The 7329-nt window shown below is 38.1% G+C and overlaps 1 pseudogene across 1 annotated transcript; it reads right to left on the reverse strand.

Moving 5' to 3' along the window:
• Positions 1-240: 240 nt before the first annotated feature.
• LOC308653359 (CDK5 regulatory subunit-associated protein 3-like) lies at positions 241-2212 on the reverse strand (annotated as a pseudogene). Its single transcript has 2 exons — positions 1779-2212; positions 241-1519 (listed from the first exon to the last, which is right to left on the reverse strand). The product of its transcript is annotated as a CDK5 regulatory subunit-associated protein 3-like (transcript).
• Between the last annotated feature and the right edge of the window lie 5117 nt (positions 2213-7329).

Raw genomic sequence — 7329 nt, forward strand, 5'->3', positions numbered from 1 at the left:
ATTAACGGCTGTCTGTTCCAATGTTTTCTAACAGTCTTAAGGACAAAGACTGTGTGTCTTACTTAATATTTAATATCCATGTTATATAGAATCATGCCTTCAATCTGTGGAGAGAAATATGTTTGGAATTAGAAGAGGCAGCCTGATTTCAACTCCCCTGATCTCTTCTTTGGAGTACACATAGGTCTCTGGACTTTTTTTTGGGTTTTTTTTGTCTTTTGCTCTTTTATTAAGTCCAACTCAATTAACTAGCAACAGCAGCAGCTGGGGTTTCAGGCTGATAGGCCACAGGGCCAGGCAAGAGTGAGTGCCACATCCCCACCCAGGGGAAGGTTCCATCCTGTGGCTCTCTGTCCTCCAGCCTGCCTGGATTCTTGAAGGGAAGGGCCCCACAATATCAGCCATGGTGGTCCCACCTCCACCTGAGGCTGGGAAGATGGACAGGTAAGAACACACAGGGAGAACATCAGAGGTTCCCATCAAGTTCACAGGGTGCCTGCTGAACCTCTTGGAGATGTCAGCTTCAATCAGCTTCTGAAGCTCCTTGGTCTTCTCCGCAGCAGGTGTAGCTTGGGCTCCAGAACTGCCTGCTCCTGAAGTGCCTCCTGCTACTTCTGCACCATCAGCTCTTTCTTCAAAGCCAGCAGTTGGGACTGTTTCAGTTTTTGCTAGGGGAATTACATCACTCAGTCCACCTATCTTGGTGTGGCCAGAATCATAAACAGGTGTTGGATCTAAAGACTAGTGAGCTGACCAATAAGATCCTGCAGTATGGACACCATGGTAACCATCTTCTCTTTGGCCTGGCCTTGTAAGATGGTGGGAGCGAACTGGAACTGGCTCATGGACAGGATGTCGGCCTTCTCACTCATCTCCACTGCTCTCTGGGACAAGAAGGTCTCAAGCTCTGTGAACTGATTCTGGGTCTCAGGGTATTCAAAAAGTGTCCGAGCATCTGGGCCCCTAGCAACACCTTCTGGAGCCTGGGTTCCTGCTTCAAGCCCTGTGATCTGAAAAGCAGCAGCATCATCTCCCCAGTCTTTCCCCTCAACCCCAGGGGGCTTTGCCTCCAATTCCAGGAAGATGTCCCAGTTGATTCCAGAAGCCTCAGCAGAGATGCCTGCACTGGAAACTGCCTCCACCCCACATTTCTCTAGTCGATCACATCTTCTTCCAACTGCTCAGGAGGCTCCTCCAGGTATGGCCACTCTACTACAGAAAGCTCTGTTCCTCTCCTCCATTCATACACCATTGAATTTCCCTGTTTCTGCAAGTACTGCAGCATAGGCAACACCTGCTTTGTGGGACTTTCACATAAAAAACTCTACAGAGGCCTGGTATAGGTCCCTGGCTTCCCCCAGGGACTGAGCCCCTACTTTAATCTCAACCAGCCAACTTGGCAGGTCCTTCATCAGGGCCAGCAGTTCTCTTCAGACATTGTCTCTCATGATGCCATACTGCTTGCAGGAGTGATAGAACTGCTCACGCATCTCAGCTGGCCCTCCTCCTCCTTGCAGCTCTAGTCTTGTTTGCCGCAGTCAGGCTGCAGCAAAATAACCAGGGGGTGACGAACAACTTGTGTACCTTGATACAGCAGGAGTAGTAGTTTATTGTAGGACAACAGAGGTATTTATACATCCCACACAGCTTATCTTAATTAACATAAACTAGATACAGCAGTCAACCAATAAGGAATCTCCACACTTAATGGCTCGCTGGCGTTACTTCACAAACCACTCCCTCTGGCAAAATGCCAGGCGCCATCCGGACTTGTTTACAGACTCTAACACTTGTTGACAGCTGCTGGCACTTAGCAATCTGCTTCTTCAGCAAGGGGATCTCCTAGTTGACATTCCGAGCCAGGAGGCTAGAGAGTTCCACTAAGTAGGTGCTGCCCTTCTCATACAGGGCTACGATTTCTTGCCAATCCTACATCCAAGAACCAGCCAGAAAGGTTCTATGTGGAAACTTCATTACCTTTGACAAGTTCCAGGATTCTTAGTGGAAATAGGGAATATAGGATTCAGAGAGCACCTGGACAATCTCTTCTCTCTCTGGCATGTCCTGGATGACATCATTGATCTTCTCTTGAGTCTTCAGCACTAGACTCTGCCATATCAGTTTGCAATGACTTTCTTTCCAACAGCCAGTCGAGTGGCTTGCTGGTCTGGATGTCAATGGGCAAGTGCTGATGATCCTGCATCCTTCCTCCACTTCCCCTTTTTGTTATCTTGATCCAGATCTTTGTGTGCCATTCCTGTGTCCCAGGAGGGTCCCAGGGCATTCTCTACCTGATCTATGGCTCATCCTAGCACAGTAATGAAAGGTACATCTAGTTGCAAAATAGAAATGTATTAGCATGTATTAGAAATTGCTTATCAGTAACCAGTGCTGTACTGGCTGCCTTTTCAAATAACTCCTCCCAATCTCTTGAACAGCTTATACCACACAAGCTTTGGGTCTGTGATTGTATCTCTGTGAGGTCACCGACCGGCAGTTTGCTCTTTTGATCTGAGTTTCCTGATTCATCCCTCTACTGAACTCTGAGAGAAAGATTTTGCTATCTTGGCAATCAACATAAATAAAGAATTCTAGTTTTAATCCTCTGAAAATAAAGTTTCTTCTTATCTACCACTATAAGCTAAGATCTTCTATAAAGGCTTTTCTGAAAATAACTCGCCCTGTGCTTGTACATTGCTTCTCTGAATGCCTGAACTTTCCGTGACTCCCTCAGGTAACTTCAGTAATAGATTGATACTATAGACACCAGATGGGTCAGAAGCTCATTTCCTGGTTAAATGGATATTTCATAAATAGATGTGCGTTTTAATACTATTTTTATCTGCCATGCAAATTTTCTTCATTAGCAGAAACATTTTATGCAATATTATATGCAATATCTAGATCAATATCTACAGAAAACTTCAACATGGAGATTTTTAATTAGATTCTTAAAGACAAAGGAAAAATGCAGCAGACATATTGAATGCCTATTCTGTGCTGGGCACCTTATTGGGTATTTTACATGGGTTGTAGCAAGAAAATCCTACTATTTAGGCAATCATATGGTACTATTCAATGACATAGTCATAATAATTCAAATGGACTTTTTTTCTTTAATATACCCCATAACTCTAGAAATAATATTAAAAAATGATGTCTATCAATGTTATTACTGATAGATTTAGCTTTTTATGAAGAAAGTCTTCATACTCATATTTAACTATGAGATTACAGATCTACTTCAGAATTTAACCCCTTTGGACCCTTTTTAACAATACCTTTATTGGTTTTCAGTGATTCTTCACTTGGTTCACATTTTCTTAATCCTTGTGATATATTTTTAAGACAAATAATATTTTTAGGGCATATTACCCCTTTCAGAGATTCAGTTTAGTATTCTGCCAAATAAAATTATTATCAACGCCTGGGTCACTGTATTGGAGATTCTAAAGGTGAGTATGAGCACATCGTAAAAAATTCTGGGATTGATTAACAGTGTCTGTTCTTTGTATGAAATGGGGGAGTAGTGGAAAGTAGGCTCTATTGGCTGGTCAGGTGAGACTTGGTTGTAGTAAATAAATTTCTTCTTTCTTTTTTTTTTTACTTTTAAAAAAATTGTTCTAATTGGTAAAAATCAATTTTTGTCTTTTTCAAAATTTATTTTAAAGTTGATATGTCACCCAATAAAATGGCACATATACTTTCTTTTTTTCAGTATCTTCAGGAAGGAAGATCCATTCTACAGATAAAGGTACTCTTCACCTCAACCTACTGAATTTAAAGGTGGATTATTAAGTGCATTATGTTATTGCTTATACTTTCTTTTTAAAAGAGTTAATTTGGGATTGGAGGTGTAGCTCTGTGGTAGAGTGAAGGTTTGTATTTGTGAGTCCCTGGATTCAATTCAATCCTTGGCAACACACACAAACACACACACACACACACACAAACACACACACTCACACACACACGCACACACACATACTCACTCACACACACACACACGCACACACACAAGTTACCCTGTACTTTCTTTGACCTAACAGATTCTAATTTAATATAAGATCTATAAGTGCTGAATTGGATGACATTAAAAAATGATGTATGGGCTTTTACTATTACCAACAGAACTTATCTGCCTCTATTGAAAGGGATTGGAAGAGAGAGACAAAAGGGCTAAAGTAGAGAAAGGCACACTTTCACTGAAATCCTAAGAGCATAAATTCTCTAACTGTACTGGCAAATATGAGCTATAAACATAGCCTACATTTTCAGCATCTAGAAATAATTTTTAGTTGTTATATATCCTCTACACACTTCATGATTCAAGACACAAACTGGAGTCTCTGATAGAATTTACTATGTCTAAAGTACCGGGAGTTTGAATTTTCCCCTAAAAGCAATCACACACATGGTTTAGAGAACATCAAAGCCAAGAGAGTAGCACCATATAATAAGCTTTCTGTCAGTGCTTAGTAAGTATCTAAGTCAGGTCAAATATGGAAGGTGTCCATTAGTGGTAATGAGAAAGGAAGACAGGATAAAACTTGCTACCACTTAAAGGTGTGCTGGTGTGCATAGCTTCACTGGGAAGTCAACACATCAAAAGGGTCTAGCTAACCCTCTATATCAATGGCTATGTTTTTCCACTTAAAACTATGGTAAGGCATACTTTTATTCTGTGAGTTACCATTAAAGAGAGATTTTCCTGGAGAGTTGGAAAAAAAGAAAGAGAATGGACATTTGGCTAATTGTACATACAATGGGGTAAATGAAGGAGAATGCATAATAGAATTTCTAACAGCATTTTTTTTAAAGATGAGGCTCACTTCAGTTTGCACATGTATGTATGTTATTGGGGACTAAACCCAGGGACACATTACCTCTGAGCTACTTTCTGCATATTTTTTATTTTATTTTGAGACAGGGTCTTGCTAAACTGCTGAGACTGTCCTTGAATTTGCAATCCTCCTGCCTAAGCCTCCCAAGTAACTGGGATTACAAACAAGTGCCACCATATCCAGCTAGAGTGATTTTTTTCTTTAAATGGTAGTAACCTTTTAAATAATGACCAAATTGATGAACAAACACAATAAATATTTTCTTGCAACTTTGATACTGCTTAATACCTAAGAAATATGGAGAATAAATAAGAAGTTTCAGAGAAATAAATTCTCCTTTATGTTAACTTAATTTTAGAAATCATTCAGCTGACATGAAATGAACTTTCCAAGAAGACAAAGTATTATGCTAATTATCTCTGTTAATTAAGTTCTGAGGTTTTAATTTTCAACATAGTATGGTCCAAAAATTAAGTTATAAAATATTTAATAAATGTTATAAGGTGGAGTATTGTGAAGGATTTGATAGTAGAAGATATTATATTTTCCCTCAAGGCAGCAGTTCATTTGTTGCAGAGAAAAGGAATACATATATAGGAATGGCTTAAAAAAACAGTAAAAGGATGAAGTTTAACACCACCACCACAATATGAATCCTAAAATTGAATTCATATGACTGAAAAAATTCAGAAGTTCTCGGAAGTGTCTATAATTTTAATTTGTACCCATTAAAATAAATAAAATATTTAACAAGGTATTTTATTCCCTTAAAATTAATCTGTTTGAGAGCCTTTTACTTCATTCTGAATGAGTATAGACAGTAGTTATTTGAGCTCAGGTAAGTATCATATGACTCATTCAGTCTATGATATACTCTTTAGTTGAATATTCTGGTCATAGTGACAATTTTGACTATTACAAAGAATAAAATTGCTTTTATTCTTGGTTACAAATATTATAATGAACTTTGAAATAAAAACAGATAAAAACAATAAGAAAACTGTTGTTGGAAAACAAGTAAATCTTTCTTGACAAGTGAACTCTCATGAGCAAGAATCATTACAGTCTCCATTTTTGGATTCAATGGATTCCATGAAACCAGGTCCAATAGCCATTACTTTTTTTAAGACTCAGAAGAATTTGTGGCCTGTTCAATGGAAATAATTAAAGCTGGGAGGGATTTTAGTATATTGTTTTCAACATTTCTAAATGTTTTGTTGATGAAGGTATTTTGGCACCTAGAGATTTGAAGTTATTTTGTCAAATCTCCTTTCATGTTAGAGCATCAAATATGATTTTATAATAGTGCGTGGCATATTGGATATGAATTTGTGAGACTATTGGTTCTAAATCTGTTTGATATAAATTTCCTTCTTGTAAACAAACATGCCAGGAATAGTTTAATAGTAGGCTTTTGGGTCAAAGTTCCAGATGGGTAGAGGTAGTAGCAATAGGATGGTCTGCCTTCTGGATAGACTTTTGGGAAATTTAATCTCAATGGCCCAAACAGCAAGCATTATTTGAAATATCCTTGATCTTTGTATGTTCTACAAACATCCTAGGCTTCAGCAAAAAATAGTCAAATATAAACACTCAAGAAATTTGGTCAACATTGATAGATAACTTTGGTGAATATATAAAAAGGTGGTATGTATTACTGAATCTCAATATAATCTACATACAAACAAAAAAGAGACAGGATCTAAGAAGAGAGTGGAATATTGCAGGCTAAGTCTTTCTACAGAAAAGCAATCTGAGACCAAGTAATATAATTTTTCAAATAGACCCAAATCAAAGACAAAAACAAACAACAAAAAAAGATGAGCTGAAAGAGGACGGACTGGAAAGAGGACCTGAGGAAGAAGGGGTTGATGGCAGAAGAAGAAGGGATGGACATGATCCATGCCCAGTGCATGCATGTATAGAAATATCACAGTGAATCTCATTAATTTGTACAGCTAGTGTGCATTAATAAGTATAATAAAAATGAAAATAGTATCACCCCCCCACACAAAGTTCAAGTTCCTAGTAGCATTCTACCCTAATCTATTAGAGTATAATGCAGATCAGTTTTGTCTTCACAGTATACTTATTTTTAAAACAACAGCCTTCCCTGCAGAATACATGCTCATATTCAGTGTCAGCTTTGCAAAGGGAGCAATTAGCAGGCTACCAAATATTCTCTCTTCTAATGCATGAAAGAACATTTGAAGGTACTGAGAAGAATCAAATGTGCTACTATCCTGTGGCATAATCTTTGACTTTAGTTATAATTAGTCCTCAGCCTTAACTCTATTTTGCAAGAAACTAGTTAAAGTGCCTTCAAATCTACACCATAGGGATTATGTAATTTGAATGTCTATTTTATGTATATCACACATTTTTCATATCAAAAAATAAAAAGAAAATACACATTGTAACATCTTTCTGTTTAAGGATAGCAGATGTTATTATATCAAGTGACTTAAACTCCATGGGTAAAGAC

The sequence above is a fragment of the Spermophilus citellus genome (assembly GCF_964194105.1).
Source record: "Spermophilus citellus genome assembly, chromosome: 7".
In the NCBI taxonomy this organism is placed as follows: domain Eukaryota; kingdom Metazoa; phylum Chordata; class Mammalia; order Rodentia; family Sciuridae; genus Spermophilus; species Spermophilus citellus.